This window comes from Microcaecilia unicolor, chromosome 1 (assembly GCF_901765095.1).
Source record: "Microcaecilia unicolor chromosome 1, aMicUni1.1, whole genome shotgun sequence".
Classification (NCBI taxonomy): domain Eukaryota; kingdom Metazoa; phylum Chordata; class Amphibia; order Gymnophiona; family Siphonopidae; genus Microcaecilia; species Microcaecilia unicolor.
Window position 1 is genome coordinate 109,360,641 of NC_044031.1, and position 22,044 is coordinate 109,382,684.

Genomic DNA, 22,044 nt, shown 5'->3' on the forward strand with positions numbered 1-22,044 from the left:
TACCCTAACAGAGGAAAATAGTCCAACCCGTAGTTCAGCCTCAATCGCCAGAGATCCTTCAACCCAAAGACTCAAAACTGACCAAAACTGGGAATATTTTCAACCACTAACAGCTGAGGATGTAAGATCATTGCTGTTGAAATGCTCCCGAGCCAATTGCTCCTGGATCAACGCCCAAAATATCTACGCAAATTCATCCCTATGGAAGCAGTAAATTGGTTACTCGATGATGTCAATGAGCTGTTAAAAACTGGCTCTCTTTCTCCTGATATGGGCAAAATTGTTCTCACGCCATTGCTGAAGGGATCTGGGCTAGATGTAGCATCGCCTACAAACTACCGTCCAGTGACAAGCATACCCGTTTTTACTAAAATATTAGAAATCTACATTAGTGAACAACTCTATTTATATCTGGAAAAATTTTCTATTTTACACCGGTCACAATTTGGCTTCAGATTGTCACATAGTACGGAATCATTACTGCTTGTTCTAACTACATATGTCAAACAACACCTATGCAAAGGCACCCAAGTAATTCTTCTCCAATTCAATATATCGGCAGCATTCAATGCGGTTGACTGTACATTGGTACTTGAATGCCTGGATCAGATAGGAATAACAGGGACTGTGATCAAATGGTTCAGTGAATACTTTTCAAATCGAAGCTATGCTGTCAAGCAAAACAACCAACTTTCCAACTACTGGTCTCTTAACTGTGGGGTCCTGTAGGGATCTCCCCTCTCACCTATCCTGTTCAATCTCTTTATGTCATCCTTTGCCTCACTATACCTGGGTCTTAATGAACTTCTCTTATGTACAAGGATGACATCCTGCTTCTCTTACCAGTGACAGTATCAAACAAAGATACAACTCAGTCTGTAGCGAATGGCATGACTGCTGTTATCACCTGGGCTCTGACCAAAAAACTGAAATTGAATACGCAAAGAAAACAAGGTCTTGAAGTTCTCAAATCAAAGTCCAATGGTCAAAGCTTTATAGTCGAGTCTGAAACCAGAGTACTAGGGGTCTTGCTTGATTCTTCACTCACCTCTTCTTCCCATATTAACCAGCTATAGAAAAAAAACACTATTCAAAATGAGACAGCTATGTCTAGTCAGATCATTCTTTGACCTAAAAGCCATTGTACTACTAGTCCAAATATTAGTACTACCTCACTTGGATTACTGTAAAGTTCTATTTCTTGGTATTAAGTGTCAATATCAGAAAAAAAATGCAAATCATACAGAATACAGCTGCTAGACTAATATACAGATTGAATAGATATACTAGTGTTTCAACTCATCTTAACAAACTGCACTGGCTTCCCATAGCAGAAAGACTCAGGTTCAAAGCTGCTTCTTTAGGTTTACAAATCTTACATTTCACCTCTGAACTGCTGACTAAGACTACTTCAATATGTTTGGTCCAGTCTAACAGACTGAAAGAACTGATTCTAGCGTCACCGTTTCAAAAGATAATTTGAAATCAGAAGATTTTCAGCTCTCTATTCCCTGTACGAGTTAAAATATAGAACTCCCTACCTATTATCATCAGAACAGAAAACAGCTACCTTAGCTTCAGGAAGAGACTAAAAACTTTTTCTCTTCCCAAAGACTGCTTCATAATAATCCATTGACTTCTACCTCCTAGTATCATTGATTATCCTTTCCTATAATATTTTTGGTCTCTTGCATTATACCAATAGTCTCTAATTGTTCTCATACCTCACGCTAACATTATCGGCTTTTGTCTCACCTAGAATGTAAACCGCACTGAACCCTGGAAAGGGGATATTAATGGTATAAAAGAATTGATTTGGTTTGATTTGATTTGAAAGTTGATTTCAGCCTTATGTTATTTCATTTTGCTGAATTTGTTTGTTTACTCCTGCTGTGACTGGTGTGGACAAGAATATGCAGCTGTTTTACTGGTTACTAGGGGAAAGTTTCTTGTCAGTGTTCTGAAGAATGATTTGAGACTGGAAAAAAAACTACCCAGGAACTGTTCTCTGGAGACTTTTGAATTGGGTAAAGGTAAGGCAGTGTTTTACTACTCTTCTTGGATTTAAAAGACAGAGGTTTCTGAGGAATTCAAAGACTATGGAGCATAGGCGGTCGGTGGCCCAACTGTTTGGGGAGGCTAAAGGGGCGGGGTTAGGGGTGGGGCCAGGGGTGGAGCTTACATCCATAATTGTCTAACACACAGAAAAAAATAAGTAAAAATAAAATAGTCACAATTAATACCATTTATTAAATTTAGATATTAGATATGTATCATATGACAAAGAATAAAGTGGTTGCTCAAAGCATATACTAACCACAATTGCTCAACTGCAAAATACTATACACAAATTTGTGCAAAAACACACTCAGAACCTTACTGTACCATAAATATTAAACTGGGCAGAACCTAATACACCAATATACCATCCTTACGGAAAATGCAGACCATCAACAATATGAAGCAAGAGATCATAATATCACAATTCTCATGTAGAGCCACAAAACACCCTTTTAGGGTGGATAGTGTTCACAATGAGTTCCTTTTATTAACGACCATATGTAGATCCTTCAAGAGGTAGTGTGTCATGATTTAGGCTCTACACCTTTTATGTTTTGGTGCCACCTCAGTAAGGCCAACACACAATCTCTCCACTGCAAAACACACTCATAACCTTACCAAACCATAACAGCACTAATTCCAAAGACAGGACGAGCTACAACCTTATGTGTGGAAAGGCAGCACTATAATTACACCGGGTTCTAAAACACCAGTACACAACCTAGTGAAACAAAACAAAACAAAAAGGGCTGCAAATACTACACGCTAGCAGAATACTGCATCTTGATCACACATGAAAAACACATGACACAACAGATATGAAGGCAAAATACTGAACTGGAAAGTTACCTCAAGAAGTCAGACTCAGCATGCAGCAATACTAGAAAAATTGAAACTTACAGATGCAGATTTCCAAAAGCTGACATATTCCAATTAATAAATTCTGAATTAAAAAATGTTTTCTACCTTTGCTGTCTGAGCATTTAGTTTTTCTATTAGCTTTGGTCCCAGTGACTTCTGTTTTATGCAGTGTCTTCTTTCCATTTGATATTTTTTCTCTCACCATGTCCACCATCCTCCTGGACATGGATGGAGGGGAAGGAAGTAGATGCACATGGATGGAGGGGAGTGAGGAGACATGCTGGATATGGATGGAGGGGAGGGATGTCCAGCGATTTCTCCTCTCTTCCCTCCCCTCCCCTCCCATCCCCTCCCATCCATGCCTGATTCTCCTTTGCCTCCTATTGTCCTCCCCTTCCATCCATTGTGCAGTGAGTTGCCCCAGCCCCACCTGCCCGCCCTCAGCTCCCCAACAGCCCTCCTCTCCGTTCCTGCCGTGGCCACCGTTTAAACCTTTTAAAGTCACAGCGACGGCTCACCTCCACTCCAGCCTTTCCCTTCTCGCTTCTCGATCAGTGTCCCGCCTTCCTCTATGAGGTATTTCCTGTTTCTGCGAGGGCAGGACACTGAGCGAGAAGCGAGAAGGGAAAAGCTAGAGCGGAGGTGAGCTGTCGCTGCGACTTTAAAAGGTTTAAACGCCGGGCAGCCATGGCAGGAATGGAAAGGTCGGGTAGCTTAGGTCAGGCTCAGCGGGGGGGGGGGGGGGGGGGGGGGGGGGGGGTCGGCAGCGGCTTTTGTCACAGCTTGGCTGGGGAAGCTTAGCCTATGCTGTGGAGACTGTGGCTTGTTTAAACCCCTACAGAGGATTTGGTCATTTAGCAGCTGGGGGAAGGGAGTAAGCTAAACCTCCCCAACAAACTGTGTTTTGTGGACTTTCTAGCTCCAGTTTGATAATATGAAATATTGGCTTGATTAAAGAAGATAAAGACTTTGAATGTTGAGCTCTGGAATCATTATAATACATGGAATTGCTGCTGAAACTGAAAGCCTCTAGAGGATAGAGGTATTGTAAATATAGGAAGAAAAGCCTTTACCTTGCCCCCCCCCTCCCTTTTTCCCAGAGAGGAGGGCATCTTGCCAGTGGGGTAGCTAGGGTAGTTGACACCCGGGGCCGGTCATTTTTAACCCCCCCCCCCCCCAATCCAGTACTAGGCATACCGAGAATACAAAACACTCAGGACCTATAGAGCAATTCTACCATACCATAAGCAGTAATTTGTACGAGTCACACAAGGAAAAGGAAAGCATCTTAAACACTACAGTGAGCACTAGAACATCAATTCACCTATTGAAAAATAAAAACAGACAGATTAGTACAGATCGTCGATCCTGCACAGTCAATGCCAACTGAAAGCCATGTCTTTTTCACAAACACAGATACACCCTAATCCACTATAGAATAAGTAATCATAAACTTTCTATTTAGACAAAAATTAAACTGAACCCCCGATGCCAGACTCTGCATTCAATGCAACACTACAGAAACAGAAAATGTCCCCTAGTACTGTGCAAAATATAAAGACAGCAGATGTAAATTTGAAAAAACTAACAAATACCAATCACCACTTTACAAATTAACAAATAGAAATAAAACAAATACAGAAAATAAAATAATACCATTTTATTGGACTAATACATTTAGCTTTCAGAGGCCAAACTCTCCTTCCTCAGGTCAATACAGTATAGTGCTGTTACAGTATCCTATCCTGACCTGAGGAAGGGGGTTTTGTTCTCTGAAAGTTAAGTCAAAATGTATTAAAATTAGTCCAATAAAAAGATTACCTTATTTACATGTTCTATTTATAAACATTTATTAACACAGCTACAATACTATATCCTAAAGCAAAAAAATAAAAATATATATTTTATTTACAGTTTGTTGTCTCTGGTTTCTGCTTTCCTCATCTTCTTTTCACTGTCTTCCTTCCATCCAGCATCTGTCTTCGCTCTCTCTCTGCCATCAAGTGTCTGCCCTCTCTAATGTCCCTTCCATCCACTGTCTGCTCTCTCTCTCTCTGCTCCTTCCATCCACTGTCTGCCCTCTCTCCCCCCTCCATCCACATCTGCCCTCTATCTCTGCCCCTTCCTTCCACCATTTGCCCCAGTCTTCCCTCTTTCTCTTTCCCCCTTCCACCCACCATCTGCCTTTTCTCTCTGCCCCTTCAATCCGTCTGCCCTCCCTCTCCCATCCATCCAAGGTCTGCCCTCCCTCACGCTCCCCCCTTCCATCCAGGGTCTGTCCCCTCTCTCTCTCTGCCCCCTCTTTTTAGCCCCCAGTTCCATCCCCCTTATTCCACCTGCCCCTAGTTCCAGCCCTAACCCACATCTCCCACCTGCCCCCCTTTTCAGCCCCACTATCCCACCGGTCCCCAGCCCTTTTCTCCCATCAGTCCCGAGCTTCAGCCCCCCAGCCACTTCTCCCTGTCCCCTTTTCAGCCCCTAGTTTCAATCCCAGCCCTTTTCTCTCACCAGTCCCGAGCATCAGCCCCAGCCAGTTCTCCCTGTCCCCTTTAAAGCCCCCAGTCCCCACAGTTTCAGCCCCTGCCCCTTTTCAGCCCCCAGTTCAAGCCCCCTTCATCCACCACATGCCTTACATCCCCCCTTTTCAGCTCCAGACCCATTCTCCCACCTGCCCCAGGCATGGACCCATTTTCCCTCCTGCCCCCTTGTCAGACCCCAGTTCCAGCTTTATACCACTTCTCCCATCTGAGCACTCCCCTCCCCAATCCCCTTCTCCCCTCTGAGCACCCCCACCCCTCTCCAATCCCTTTCTCCCCTCTGAGCACCCCTCTGCACTCCCCAATCCCCTTTTCCCCTCTGAGCTCCCCCTCTCCCATCTGAGCCCCCCCGACCCGGTCCCATCCCCCCTCCGTCGAGAGCCGACAGAGCCCTCTTCTCCTGCCACCACCCTGCCTTTTTAAAAAAAATCTATGCAGTGGTGCAGGCAGCGCCTCGCATCTGCCCTGTGTGTGCTGTGAAAGGAGAAAATCGCCTCGCTGGCGTCGGGCCTTCCCTCGCTGTGTCCCGCCCTCGAGGAAATAGGAAGTTACCTCAGAAGAGGGCGGGACACAGCGAGGGAAGGCCTGATGCCAGCGAGATGATTTTCTCCTTTCACAGCACACGCAGGGCAGACTTGAGGTGCTGCCTGCGCCGCTGCATGGATTTTTTAAAAAAAGGCAGGGTGGTGGCAGGAGACGAGAGCTGTCGGTTTTCGACGGAGCAGCCCCCCCCCACCCGCTGACACCCGGGGTGGACCGCCCCGCCCTTGCTACGCCACTGCATCTTGCAGAGGACAGGGAGGTACAGAGGGCTCAGGGCAGCCCAGAAACAGTGATCCAAATGGAGATTGGCACTGTCACCTTTTACTTAAAATGTTTAAAGTGTGTAAAATGCTCCTGCTCTGTTTTAAAACTAAGAACTCAGGTGCCCATAGATGCCAGAGGTGTGCTGTGACTTCCTTTGTTGAAGGTTTAACTATAAAATGTTACAAATTGTGAGTTTCCTGGTTGGGGTTTAAATGTTCAAGTTTTCACAGACACTCTGAAGCAGTAAGATGGTGTGAGAGGTTTAAGAGCCAGACAAAGGAAAGGAGCTTTACTATTTAAATTTTCTGAGTTTGTAACTGGGGGGGGGGGGGGGGATGTGCAGGAGGTCTGTTACAAGTTTCCTGATTGGCTATCTGAGGCCCCAGGGAAAGCTGAGAACATGAGGGACATGTGAAGCAAGCCTGAGGGGCAGTGTGGAAGGTGGCCTATAGGAGCCAGGATCTGGTAAAGGGCATGAATTTGGACCAATGAGGTGGCAGGAGGCAGCCTGACCCATAGATTGGCGTGAATTTCAAGCCAATCCAGGGGACAGGAGGGGTGGAACAGCAGCAAAAAAGAACAGCAAGCCCAGACAGTGTTGCCAGGGCTGCGGGTTTCCCGCACAATTGTGCGGCTTCCCGCGACCGGTTGCGGGCAATTTTTGACGTCTGCGGGTTGCAGGAAATTGAGCGGCATTTTCGCAGCTGCAGTGTGGGTTTGGGCGCTTTTCCCGCAGCGCGGGTCGGGTTTTTTTTATTGGTCCGACAGTCTCCGACTCCAATTTGGAAGCCCAGCCCACCATTCCCCGCTCCCCTCCTCTTCAGCTGCCCTGCGCCCTGCAGCCCGCCTCCACGCAGGGCTTCTATTGGTCCAATTTGGAGTTTTGGACCAATAGAAGCCCCACGGAGGCGGGCTGCAGGCTTCTTTTAAATGCCTGCAGCGGGCGGCTGCCCGCGCCCCGCCCCGCCGCCGCCACCGGAGGTCTTTGTGCTTGAGGCAACCTGGGAAGGAGATAGGCAAGCCTGGGCAAAGAGAGGAGGCTGCAAGCATGCTCTTAGAGGAGAAGAGAGAGAGATCAGGTCCAGGCAGGAGCATGCTGCTAGCAGGGTCAGAGAAGGGCAAGCTCAGGCAAGAAGAGGCAGCTGCAGGCTGGAGGAGAAGAAGATCAAGCCCAAGCAGGAGTGAGCTGCAGGCTGGAAGAGAAGGACCCACTGATGAGCCCCGGATGAAGAGAAAGAACGGGTGAGTCCTGTAAGGGGACAGGCACCAAGGCAGACAGGAACAGGAGGAGGAGAAGGGAGTCTAGAGCAAGCCAGGGGCAGAAGAGGAGCTGAGCTGCAGGGGAACAGGCGAGCTGGGGCCAAGAAAAGGAGCTGTAGCAGTAGCCACAGAGGCCATTCCGCAGGCAGAGAGAGAAGAAGGAAGAGGGACCACACGGAGGAGCTGAGACATGTTGGGAGCAGTGCAGAGCTGAACAGAGAGCAGCGTGGCAAGGGCTCTGAATCCAGGATGGTGTAAAAGCCAGATCTGCGGGAGGTGTTCAGCGTTACGTGCGTCTGGTAGTGCTTTACAAATGCTAATAATAATAATAATCCCCGGGATCTTCCGGATCTAAGTACGACCTTAAGACTGGAGCGCATCTTTGTTTTGATGGCCGCTGCTGCTTACAGTATGCAATGATCACCAGCCATAACCCAGCGCTGCAATTCTCTATTTCCCCTCTTTCCATGGCGAATCTTCAAGGAGGTTAAACCAAGGAGGTGTAATAGACTGGAGTGGAAGTGAGCCTATCTAGTCCACTGTAAGTAAGGAAGACATTTGATTAATCTCTGTTTCCACTCCCACGCGCAGCCGTCATTGCCGTTCACTCAAAACACAGCAAGCAAACCTGTGAGCTGCTGCATCCACTTTGTCGTTCTTTATTGTTTGTCCATCTGTAACAAGTCTAACACTGTTTTTGTTAGATAGGCAGTGCCTTGCAAGGTGGAGGAGAAAAGACATAAGTGAATATCACAAAACAACTTCAAAAATTATTATAGCTAGTAGAAACAGCAATTATAAATTATGTAGTTTGTGCTCATTTTTCTTCACTGTTATTCTATACAATCCAGATGGCCAGATTTCAGTGAGAATATTCTGTTTCCTGATGGGTTCATCTTAACTGGTTGTAATCTGCCTTGGGAAGCCTGGTGTTTATAAAGACGGTGAAATATATTGCAAATAAATGGAAGTAGTATTAAACTCTCCTTTCATCGGGGCACATGGAATCACATATTCATCTTACCATTATTTTTTTCCCAGGAGGCACCACACCATGAAGGGTAACTCAAGACAGGACTGGTGAAAACACTGTCTTGCTGCTGCCGTTCCAAACTTCGTGGAACTCTAAGCAGCTGCCCAGTTTGCATAATGCTTCCACCTGTCCTGCCTTCCATAGAGGGAATTTTATACAAGTTTGCATCAGAATTCTCCTAAAAATAAAATGTACTTTAGTTTTTTTTTTTCTCCAGTCTTGCACTCCATGCAATGTTTTGGAGTTTTTGACTGTGCATTTCTAATGGATGACTCTAACGCTACTTTTGGTGAGACTTTTGGTGTGTCATTAAGTTGATATATTCCCTTATCATAGATTCTCTGTCTAAGGATCTACAGCAGTCCAGTTTGTACTAATGTTCCAGCACCAGTTCTAATTAGCTATTTAAGTTCTGGGAGTTGGTGCTGTTATTTATTTATCACTTTTCTGCCCCCACAGTTGTGTGCGCATGGCTCTCATTTTATTTTCATATTTGCGTTCTACTATGTGTTTGATGTACTGTTACTTCCTCACTGTCCTAGCATTGAGCTGATAGCTCAGCCTCTGCGTGTGACCCTCTCCCTCCAATCACTAAAGTACTGGCAGAAAGTGGAAGCCACCTCTGAATTGCCGACAAATTAGTGTGGCAGATGAAGCTGGAGAACTGGCGAAACTTGGACCCATGTTGGGAACAATGAAAAATCTTTGATTTAAATTGTATTGGGACTTACTGAAGAGGCATCCTTGGATCATACTGATATTGAACTTAAAATTCAGGAAGTTGTGGACATCAATCATCACCGGACATTAAAATAAATAAAAAATTCTTTTGAGTTTTTTTTTTTCTGTATGGACTAAACTATGAGTGTGTGATGATTGAAAAAGATTGCCTTTCCATGTGAATATAAAGTCATAAATCACTTTTTTGAGCACATAAAAAGTATTTTTCAGAAAGATTAAGATATTTTAAATAGGATTTGGTATTGGCATTATATACCTGATTAAAGGCTTGTATAACTGGGTGTTGAAAGACAGGATATTGATTTTAATATATTACTCCCAATTTAGGTTGTTTTTATTTTTGGAAAGAGTACAGTAATAGTGCACCATAACTAGGGCTTCTTATGATTTTAATTTAGCAACGAATGGAGTCCCCGGAGAGTTCTGAGCTGCAGGCAGTGCTGACTTCTTGCAGCTGCCAATACTTGTAGTAACATGGGAGTGTTTATGATTGTTCTATAAATGACAGCAAATGAAAACAAAAAAACCCAGTCAGTTTTATCTGCAGCTTCTCTTGGAATCTCTGAAATCTATAAGGCAGCATATCACCTTCTCCTTACACATGCACACATACGCTGTCTTCTCTCAGCTCATCCCCCTTCAATGTTCTTTCATCAACCCCCAACACACCTTCCCTTGGACACTCTCTCAACTCATCTTCCCCCTACAAAACCAATCCCCTTACTCTATCTCTCCAGCTTATCTCTCCTACACATGATTCCTTTCCCCCTCTCTCCCTCTCCTCTGTCCCTTTACTCTGTCGTCTTCAGATCATCCTCCTCCAAAGGGTTCCTTACCCTTTCTCTTCTTCACCTCTTTTTGTCCACACATCTTCTTACCTTCTTATCTCTAGTTTATCTCCATCCCACACATCCCCTTAGCCTGTGTCCCCTTAGCTCTTGTCTCCTCCAGCTCATCTACCCCCACAAACAAAATCCATTATCCCATTTCACCCAAGGTCATTTCCCTCTCCTTCGGTATACATGCCTACCCTCTTCTGAGTAATGGGGTGTGGTATCTGAGTGGGCCATTGTCCTGTCACATCAAAGTATTTTCTTTAGAAATACCAGCCTGCTATCTGCAGATGTCACACCTTCTTTACTTTCCCTGGCCTTACAGGGAGGGAGAAAGCAAAAGAGATCTTTGGCAGACTTCAGAAAATCTGTGCTCTGTATCTGCTGTTTACTAGTGGTGCCCCATGGTTTTAGCTTATCAGATTTTGTTTGAATTAGAGATAGATGTCAGAAGGATGCCAGTCACAATAGTAGTTTATTTAACCCCTCTCCTGCGTACCTGTCCCCCAACTCTGTTTCTATACCCCCCCCCCCCCATGTTATAAATACCTCTTGCACATCTGGTCTAATTTTGAGTTCAAAGGTGATTAAAGCAGGGGATACAGCAGAGAAGTCTCCTACTGTGTTTTCACTGAAGGCCAAGGCGGGATTAAATCATAAGCAAACTAGGCAGGTGCCTGGGACCCAATTGTTTACGAAGTGTCCTCTCAGATGGGTTAATTCAGTGGTTCCTAATGCAGATCTTTCTGCCAGCAGCTAAGCAGGACAAAAAAGAGTAGGCATGGACCAGCTCCACCAGTGCTGGCTGAGGTCTGCCTATTCTCCTGTCCCATCCCTTCATGTATTGTCCTATGCTGAGCAATGCTTCTGACCTGCTCCTTTGCTGCTTTTCTCTCTGCATCAGAACCACATGAGGGCCCTATTTGTTGCACTTTAAAATGTTTTTATATTCCAATGGGAGCCCACCAAAAGAGTTAATCTTGCCCTGCTTAAAGAAAACAGATCCGAAGTGGGCTCTTGGGAGTCAGGGAGCCCAGGAAAGTATAGTGGGATCCCAAAGCCCAACAAGAGGGAAGGGGGGAGGGATTCTTAAACTGCATAAAAGTATGGATTGAACCCTTATTTTGCATTGTGTACTTAAAGCGTATGCATCTGTGTTAAAATTACTGCATTTTACCTGTTTGTGTTGAAGAGGTGTTTTACTCAGTAGAGACTTGTTTTGGAACACCACACCCCTGTATCACCTTCAATTAGAAATAGTGCACTTTGGGCCCTGAAGGAGAAAATCCCTTCCCCCATCAGAGGAGAAACCAGGCCAAGTTTTTCTTATGGCCTAAGTAAAATCTGGAATTAAGTGAGCCTCATGTCATGCACAATGTCTTATTCAGGGGGGTGGGGGTTATTTCTGTGACAGCTCTCCCCGTTTAAGTAAATAAACATCAGTAAAACCTTAAAACCCCTGGGAGACAATAAATGCTTAAAAATATCAAGAATATATGAAGAAAGTACTGAATCAAAAGTTAATTGGATTCAAGATGGACCTTGTGCAATTTTCAATAAACCTCGTAAAGAGCGATCTTCATATCTCTTACTTGTCTTGCACCCTTTCTGCAGTCATGAAAGCTGCTTAATCATAGCACCATCAGAAACAATGATATAAAATAGAGAATAATCTGCCTGTCAAATGCGTGTTTTCTATCTACCCACACACAGTTAAACAAAAGAAAAATGCAAATCAGCAATAAGCCATGCTGGCATAGGGCTGAGGAGCAGATCAAATTCCCACATCTCATAACTCCATTTGGAGACAGAAAGAAATAAAGTGCTGATTCAAGAGCATCTGGTTTATTAGCATGCAAATCACATGGAATGCTGGTTGAGAAACCAAAAGACAGTACTACCAAAGAACATAAAAACATAAGAATTACCATAAAGGATCCATCAAACCCAGTATCCTGTTTCCAACAGTGGACAGTCAAGATCACAAGTACCTAGTTTTCTGCAGGTCTACCTTAATTATGGACTTATGTTCCAGGCATTTGTCCAAACCTTTTTTAAACCCAGCCGCAATAACTACTTTACCACATCCTCCAGCAATGAGTTCCAGTGCATCAATGAAAATATATTTCCCCTATTTGGTTTAAATGCAGTACTTAGTAACTTCATGGCATGTCCCATAGAGAATGACACAGGGACAAAGACTGTCCCCATCCCCGTAAGCTCTGTTTCCACCCCACCCCATTCCCACAGGTTCTGTCTCCATCCCTGTCCTGTCCTGTCCTGTCCCATCTCTGTGAGCTCTTTCCGCATCTGCAGAAGCCTCGATCACTTACAATGTTATATTTAAATCTTTTTCTTAAAGTATAAAAAGGAACAATATGCTGTGCAACTGTTATGTATAAATTACAAATAGAAAACAATAATAACAACAAGCAGCTATAATAACCCTTCCCCCCCCCCACCACCCTCTACCCTTCAAACCCCAAGAATAGCTGACTTTTACTACACCAAGGAACCCTAATCCACTCTGTCAAAATGTCCAGGGGTACAAAATACAACCCGTTTTGCAATTCCCAGCAGGGGAGAAATATGCTCTGTGAAGCATTGTTATGATTTTTTAATCTGTGGATGAATAAATCATCAACAATCTCAAAAATCAGCCTAGCTCTCCTCTTTCCACAGTCCTTCCTGCAATGGAAGATGTCTTCTTAGAAGATGTGCTGGTAGCAGGATGTACAGGATCTCCCATACAAAGTTTGCTAGTTGTGGCCAACATGTTTGCTTGTTTTTCCAAAAAATCAAAATATCGTCGTCTACATCACTCAAACATAAACAACAGTCCAGTTCATTTACAAGCTTCAAAGTAGAAAATGACACAGGGACAAAGTTTGTCCTCATCCCCACTCTGTCTCCGTGGGATTGATCCCTGTCCCCATCCCTGTGACTACCGCGGGTCCCCAACCCCTAGTCTTTGTACTTTGAAAGAGTAAACAATTGATTCATGTTTATGAGGTTACACTCCACTCAGGGTTTCAAAGACCTCTGTCACATCTCTCCTCAACTGTCTCTTCTTCAAACTGAAGAGTCCTTACCTCTTTAGCCTTTCCTCATATGAGAATCATTCTATCCCCTTTATCATTTTGGTCACTGGAATTGTGCACAATACTGAAAGAGGAGTCATACCATGAAGCGATACAGAGGTATTATGATATCTTTTATTATCTTTTGTTTTATTCTCTATTCCTTTCTTAAAAATTCCTAACATTCTATATGTTTTTTTGGCCACCATATACAGAGCAGAAAATTTCAACTTATTCTCCATGATGATACCTAGATCCTTTTCCTGTGTGATGACTCGTACTCCCCCCCCCCCCCCATGTACAAAGCCGCTATGTCGGCAGTACTTCACTGCCATCCACTAGCGTGACTTTGTAAACAGGGGTCTTAATGTGAAATCTAGCCATAACTAGGGTTATTCTTTCCTACATGCGTCACTTTGGACTTGTCCACATTATAATTTCATCTGCCATTTGGATTCCCAGTCTTCCAGCCACTCATAGTCCTACAATTTTTCACAATCCACATGTGTTTTAACAACTTTGAATAATTTTGCATATTCCGCAAATTTTCCAGATCATTTATAAATAAGCTAACAAGCACTAGACCCAGTATAGATCCCTGTGGCACTCCACTATTCACCTTCCTCCACTGAGAGAATTGTCCATTTAACCATACTCTCTGTTTTTCTATCTTTCAACCAGTTCTCAGTCTGCAATAGGACAATGCCTCCTATATACCATGGTTTTTAATTCCACAGGAATCTCTCATGAAAGACTTTTAGGGGGTGGGGATGGGATTTGATATACCACCTTTCTGTGGTTACAATCAAAGCGGTTCCTCCCTTCCAGAAAAAAATATTTCTGCCAAATTATTGAAGGCTATGTTCTTAACTGAGCATATATAGATCAGTAGGTTTCTAGAATGACATACAAACACATCTGTGTCAGCACTTACACGTCTATGTTCTGAAATACCGACATACTCATGTAAATGCCAATACTTAGATATGTATTTTGCCATGTTGCCCTCACTGATATTTTAAACATTAATGCTTATAAATGGTTGCTCCCACTTCACTTAGCCAGTGCATACATGTCCATAAGAACATAAGAATAGCCATATTGGGTCAGACCAGTGGTCCATCTAGCCCAGTATCCTGCTTCTAACAGTGGCCAGTCCAGGTCACAAGTAACTGGCAGGAACCCAGTTAGTAGCACCATTCCATGCTACCAATCCCAGGGCAAGCAGTGGCTTCCCCATGTCCATCTCAATAACAGACTATGGACTTTTCCTCCAAGAACTTGTCCAAACCATTTTTAAACCCAGATACACTAACCGCTGTTGCCACATCCTCCAGCAATGAGTTCCAGAGCTTAACTATTATTTGAGGAAAAAATATTTCTTCCTATTTGTTTTAAAAGTATTTCCATGCAATTTCATTGAGTATCCCCTGTTCTTTGTACTTTCTGAATGAGTGAAAAATCGATTTTCTATACCTCAATTATATCGCCCCTCAGCCATCTCTTTTCCAAGCTGAAGATCCCTCTCCTCTTTAGCATTTCCTCATATGGGAGCAGTTCCATCCTCTGTATCATTCTGGTTGCTCATCTTTGAACCTTTTCTAATTCTGGTATATCTTTTTTGAGATACGGCGACCACAATTGAATACAATACTTAAGGTGGGGTCGCACCATGGAGCGAAACAGAAGATTATAATATTTTTGGTCTTGCATCCCTCTCCTAATAATTCCTAGTATCCTGTATGCTTTCTTGGCCGCCTCAGCACACTGGGCAGACGATTTCAGCTTATTATCTACAATGACACCTAGGTCTTTTTATTGAGTGCTGACTACTAAAGTGGACCCTAGCATCAGATAACTATGATTCGGATTATTCTTCCCAATGTGCATCACTTTGCATTTGTCTACATTAAATTTCATCTGCCATTTGGATGCCCAGTATTCCAGTTTCCTATGGTCTTCCTGCAATTTTTCACAATCCACATGTGTTTTGACAACTTTGAATAGTTATGTGTCATCTGCAAATTTAATCATCTCGCTCGTCATTCCAATTTGCTGTCGACTGGTTGTAGCATCTAATGCAGAAAGGGGTTTTGCTGTTTGCTGTAGCAGCTACCAAGATTACATCAAGCTCATTAGTATTATAATGAGCATTCCATGTGATGGACAGAAAAGAGCGCCTACCTTTAACATCCTAGTATTTATGGCAGGTCTGGAGTTGTCACTGTGTACAGTCTGCTTGCATTTTTCAATAGCAAGAGGGAAAGCAGAGAACAGCTTAGAGGGGCGGAGAAACAAAAGCAGACAGCCTATCAGCTGGGGAAAGCCCCTATGGTGTCAGCTGGGGGGCTTAAGCAAGGAGGAGATTACAAGCATGCAGGCAAAATGAATCAGGGAGGCAGCAAGGGAAAAGGGCAGCACAAAATTATCCTTGGCCATGTGGAGAGCATGGATTCTTACCGAGAGACTGTTCTGCGTATGTGCTAGGCACTTTCCCTACCGAGCCACTTGCAGATTTTCCATTCATCTCATTTGTATGCAATTCCCTTTGAGCATCGGTCACTGTTTAGAATATGCTAAATTCAGCCCCAGTTGCCGTATTTAACGGCGACTTTTGAGCATTGGCCCCTCAGTTCCTTTTTGGTATTCTAAATAAATGGGAATTCACATCAGCTGGTTTTCCTTTACCTATATATTTGTTCATGTTTCAAAAAAAATGTAACAGATTGGTGAGGCAAGACTTCCCTAGCTAAATCTATGCTGATTCTCTCCTATTAAATCTTGTTTATCTACTCTATGTGTTTACTAATTTTGTTCTTTCTCTTTTTCTTTATTGGAATTTACATCCCACATTACATAGACCAGTGGCTAACAGATTAATCAGAAAGAAGTGTATAATGATAGTAATATGTAAACATCGATATGTTAATAATGAGTTTGATAAAACTACAGAGAAATTAACTCAGCAGCAACAGATTTAGATATAGTGTAAAATTACGCCTCCATTGATTGCTTAGGACGAAAACTTATTAAATAGAAAGGCTTTCAGACATTAACGCAAGAGAGTGGCCTAGTGGTTAGAGTGGTGGACTTTGGTCCTGGGGAACTGGGTTCAATTCCCACTGCAGGCACAGGCAGCTTCTTGTGACTCTGGGCAAGTCACTTAACCTTCCATTGTCCCAGGTACAAATAAGTACCTGTATATAATATGTAAGCCCCAATGAAGCTGCTATGAGTGGGAAAGCACGGGGTACTAAGATAAGTAGTTATGTCTTACTTTTCTTGGGATGGAATTCCACCATTTAGTGCCCAAATGAGAGAAATATTTAACCAGGGTGGACTTATAATTGATGTTTTTGCACCAAGGAAAATGTAATTAAAGATAGTCCCTTGTGCCTGGAACAGCATTGCGAAAGGGACGTTCAAGCATATTTAACATGTAGCCAGTTGCTAGGCCATAGATGATCTTGTGTACAAGTACAAGTTTTGAAAATGATTTTCGCCTTTATAGGAAGCCAATGCAATTTAATGAGAACAGGAGATACCCTATCAAATTTGGAAACTCTATAAACAAGCCTAGCAGCTGTGTTTTGGATAGTCTGATGTTTCTTAACAAAACATTCATTTGTACCTAGGTATACAGCATTACAAGAATCTAGTTGTGACAGCACTAGAGATTGTACAAGTAGATGAAAAGTGGTTGTTTGGGCAGAAAGGTCTGATTTTTTTAAATCTCAGAGGGTCTTGAAAACTTTTGTCAATACAGAGTTAATCTGATCCTCACAGGTTAAGAATTGATCTATGATGGCTTCTAATATTTTTACATGTTTCTTCAATTGATTTTGTCAGCTTACTTGTCCAATCTCTTGTTTTGACCCAATTTGATTATTGTAATTCCATCTATGCAGGGTGTAAATAATGTATCTTAAGGAAACTGCAAACTGCCCAAAATACTGTGGCTAGACTTGTCACGCATGTACCACACTTTGAGAGGGCTACTCCTTTGTTGATACATTTGCATTGGCTTCCCATTAGGGCCAGGATTGTATTAAACTCTGTGCTCTCATATTTCAGATTTTGTATGGTGTTGCCCCTGACTATAGGTTGCCCCTTGTTACTTTGCCTTCTCACAATTCAATCTTTGGTGCAAAAATCTGCGTCCTCAGCCAGTGATGGTACCTACAGATTTTATTCTTCAGCTGACAAGTCTAGCTTTATAGAACAACTATTTTCTATTTAATGGAGATTTATTTTTGCAAATATTGGGGATAGTAATGGGGGCATCATTTTCCCCCTCGGTTGCTAATTTATTTATGGCCCATCTGGAGGATAAAATCTGTAAAATGTGCTTATTTAAACACATGATGTGTTGGTGGCATTTTATAGATTGCCAAACAAACAAAAGGAAGGTCCAAATCTCCCGTAAAGTAAGACACAAACCACAAAAAAGGTGGAAGATGAACCAAAACAGACCAGAAAAACCATAGGGAGTAAGAGCACCAGAAAAGTTTAATAGGACCCTACACGGTCCGTGTTTCAGCCAACAGGCCTTCCTCAGGGGTCCTGAATCTGACGTTTACAGGTGCACCTCCGAGATACTCATAAGACAAAAAGCAAAATGCGCTAGTGCTGTCTAATAGCGGACAAAAATAGCATACGCGCTTTTGTCCGCTATTAGACAGCACTAGCGCATTTTGCTTTTTGTCTTATGAGTATCTCGGAGGTGCATCTGTAAACGTCAGATTCAGGACCCCTGAGGAAGGCCTGTTGGCCGAAACACGGACCGTGTAGGGTCCTATTAAACTTTTCTGGTGCTCTTACTCCCTATGGTTTTTCTGGTCTGTTTTGGTTCATCTTCCGCCTTTTTTGTGGCATTTTATAGATGACATGTTTGTCATTTGTTTAGATACATTGGAATTGCTGGGTCAATTTATGGACTATTTAAATGCTTGTCATTCCTACTATTAAATTTCAACATACCGTTCATCATTCTGAAATTTGCTTTCTTGACATGAAGGTCAGGAAATGTGTTGGTGTTCTTGATACTGATGTTTATACAAAGCCAATGGATTGTAACACACTTCTAGCCTATGATAGTATGTATCCATATCATACTAAAAATAGTTTGCCATTTGCTCAATTTTTGCACTATAGGCATATTTGTGATTCGCTACCGAAATATAAGGAAGCTTCTGAACAATTATAGAACAAGTTATTGGAGCAGGAATACCCTAAAAAAGTTATTAAACATTCATATAAAAGAGCTCTTTATAACCATTGTGAGTTCTTGTTACAGGATACTCAAGAACGATCTTCATCAGATTTGGCTAATTCTTTTATATTAAAATATACTAATTTGACTCCAAAGATAGATAAAATTACTCAAAGACACTGGCAAATTTAGTCCATGATGTATTTGCCCAAAGATGATGTATGATTTCATATTCAAGAGGGGCTAATTTGTCAGATTGCTTTGCCAATCTGATGTTTGGTCCAAGAGAAGGGTTGAGAATACAGGACATTTTAAATGTGTCCAATGTGTCATTTGTGTGGTCACTAATGAGACTTCTAAGTTTTGGGATGAAGTCAATCAGATGTGGATTGATATTAAATGCTCTACTTCTTGCACCTTGAAAGCAGTGATATATGTGAATCACCTCTCCTTGCGGAATGAAATATATCGGCCAAACAAAACGAATGTTGAAAACAAGGTTGATTGAGCATAAACATTGTATCAATGCTGGGAAAGTTACTATACCTCTTGTTAAACATTGATGTTGATGCAGCATACTTTTGAACAATTACGATAACAATTAAGATGTATGGCCATTGACCAACTTAAGGACAATGGACGGAGTGGGTGATATCTCACAGTGCTTACATCAAGGATAGCAAAAATAGATCTATAAACTACAAACAATGGCACCAAAGGGGTTAAATGGACCTATGGATTGGGAGGGTTTTTTTTTTAGCTATAGCTCTTTAATTTTGTAATACCGCCTACATGAGTGGATGTCACTGAGTGGGTGGATCTTTATGTGAGTGTTTTTATGCCAGCCATTGCCATTTTGTTGCCAAGCTGAAAATGTGCTTTGTGGATTCCTCCTGATGCAGAAAGCAAAACAAGAGCGTCCCTTGTAGAGGATTGATCTATGCTACAATGTTGAATGGATGTTTCTACAGCTTAAATTGGATGGACTACCCCGGTTGCTGAAAGTTTTGGAAATTCATTTTTGCAAGTTAAGTGACTTTCTCACTGTGCACAGTTGTTTTTTTCAGCTTCAGTATATGGCATTAACTGAGTAGATTATTGCTTATGCTTTCTAGTTGATATATAAGACTGCTCTTTTTTTTTTTTTTTTGCTACAATAGGTTTTTCTTTCTATGAGGAAGTCGTTTTCTACTGTGGCTTTCTTCAGAGCGTCCTATGAAACCTGTGATAGAAGCCTATGGTGGAATGCCATCTTTGTAGGCTTCCTAGCAGTTGAGGTTTCGCTTGTTAAATTATTTTAAAGGATAGCTTGAAATCCTCTCTCATTGTTGTCTTAAGCAAAAAAATAGGTCTTGTTGTATTTATATTTTTGCTCTCCAACATTCTGATTTTTGATTATCCATAAAGATTCTATGGTTCATTTTTATTTTGTTTGACTCAATGTTCTCTCTTACATATAGCACACTTTCACCAATTTGATTCACCCTATCATTGCAATGTAATCTGTACCCTGGTATCACAATTGGCTATCCTCTTCATTGCTAGCTCTCCCATCTTATTGTTTTTGGCTTCTAGCATTGATATACAGACATTTTTTTTTTAATTTATGCTATTTCAAACAAATTACACAAGTATCCACTTGTTACAGCAATACAGAAAGAAATCTACAAACCGGAAAACATCGGCTATTAATAACGAAGAAAAAAAAAATCCGTATCAGCCAATCTTGCATTCTTCCTTAGACCACAAAATGGTTGGGAAGTGGAATCAAATAGGAGAAGGATATCCCAAAGCAAGTAACATACAATAACTATAAGCCTTAATACATTTACAGCTGCTACTACATATTCCTGTCTTGTCACTTAGGGACCCTTTTACAAAGCGTCGGTAAGCTCAATGTGGGCTTATCGCATGCTAAAGCACAACTACTGCAGGCTCAATGTGGCCGCCAGTGATAGTTCCGCCTCCAGCGTGCGCCATTTCTGGTACACCAGAAAAAATTTTTTTATAGTGTGGTGCTAAGCCAGCAGTAATTGGGCATTGCTGCATGCTGCCCAGATACCTCAACGGGTGGAGGTAAGTGCTCTCTGCCACATGGCCAAGTTTCAAGTTTATTTAGGACTTTCTGTCCCACCCATCAGACAGGTGTAATCTTACTGCATGATACAGGGGTGATATGATACAGACGTTCAAATATTTGAAAGGTATTAATCCGCAAACAAATCTTTTCCGGAGAATGGAAGGTGGTAGAACTATCGATAGAGCAAGCAGCGCTTCCGACGGACTTTTCCTAAACAGTCTTTTTAAAGACTTGTATATTTGCAACAGACTAATACGTTATCTCTGAAGAATCAATTCCATTTTCCATCAATCCACAGCACAAGAGATTTGATACAATACCTTCGGAGGATTTTCATTGCCATTGCTCTTCAGTACTCTACATAGCAGACTCCTGATGCAGGCCTGACGGCCGAAACACGACGTGTCGAGTCTTCTAACCTTTAATAAAGCCTTTTTTAAGAACATCTTCCAGTTTCTGGTCTCCTTGGTCGTACTCCCACTTTTTTATACATTTTTGTTTTTTCTCGTGGGGTGCTTGAGTTTTCCACCTGTTGGTGGATCTTCTCTTACAGAACTAGAGGACATGAAATGAGGTTGAAGGGGGGGCAGACTCAAGAAAAATGTCAGGAAGTATTTTTTCACAGACAGAGTGAAGGATACTTCGAATGCCCTCCCGCGGGAGGTGGTGGACATGAAAACGGTAACGGAATTCAAACATGCGTGGGATAAACATAAAAGAATCCTGTTCAGAAGGAATGGATCCTCAGAAGCGTAGCCGAGATTGGGTGGTAGCAACGGTGGTGGGAGACGGGGTTAGTGCTGGGCAGACTTCTACGGTCTGTGCCCTGACAATGGCAGATACAAATCAAGGTCAGGTATACACATAAAGTAGCACATATGAGTTTATTTTGATGGGCAGACTGGATGGACCATGCAGGTCTTTTTCTGCCATCATCTACCACGTTACTATGTCCATTTTTGGCAAAAATTTAAAAAGGCCTTTTTTACAGGCGCGCTGAAATATGGATCGGTGAGTGCCCAAAACCATTGCCTACACTACCGTAAGTCATTTTTCAGTACACCTTAGTAAAAGGACCCCTTTGTGCACAAGTTTTCAGCCTCAGCTCGATGTGTGCGGTGTAGTCTACGTTCATAATAAAAAGAGTCAGCAGAAGCTTTGTGCGCGCAGTTGCTAGGTATGTGCGCTCCCTTTCTGCCCTGTGTGCATGCACATACGCACAGCTTAGAGGGAAAAAATAACCCTTTAGCAGGACCCTCAGCTTTTCAAATTGATTCCATCAGGCCTTCAGTTTCTCCATAAGGACCACATATCTCTGTTTCCAATTGAGGATTTAATTTTGTTACTCACATTCAATAAGGATTCAAGTTGAAAACATATAGGTGCCTTCTTGGTGCCCCTTTATAGAATTACCACCAATAGTGTATCTTTCATATAGAGAGAATCTCTTTCCTCAGAACTTTAAGCTACCTGCTGTAAACCAATCATTACTTGTCAGGAATCTACAAGTTGTGATCCTCCTTGCTCAAGAGTCTCTAC

The 22,044-nt window shown here is 42.4% G+C and overlaps 1 long non-coding RNA gene across 1 annotated transcript; it reads right to left on the reverse strand.

Annotated features, from left to right (window-relative positions):
* Positions 1-7,963: 7,963 nt before the first annotated feature.
* On the reverse strand, positions 7,964-21,577 carry LOC115460075. Its single transcript, XR_003940368.1, has 3 exons — positions 21,454-21,577; positions 20,981-20,985; positions 7,964-7,974 (listed from the first exon to the last, which is right to left on the reverse strand). It is a non-coding gene; the product is annotated as an uncharacterized LOC115460075 (long non-coding RNA).
* Positions 21,578-22,044: the final 467 nt, after the last annotated feature.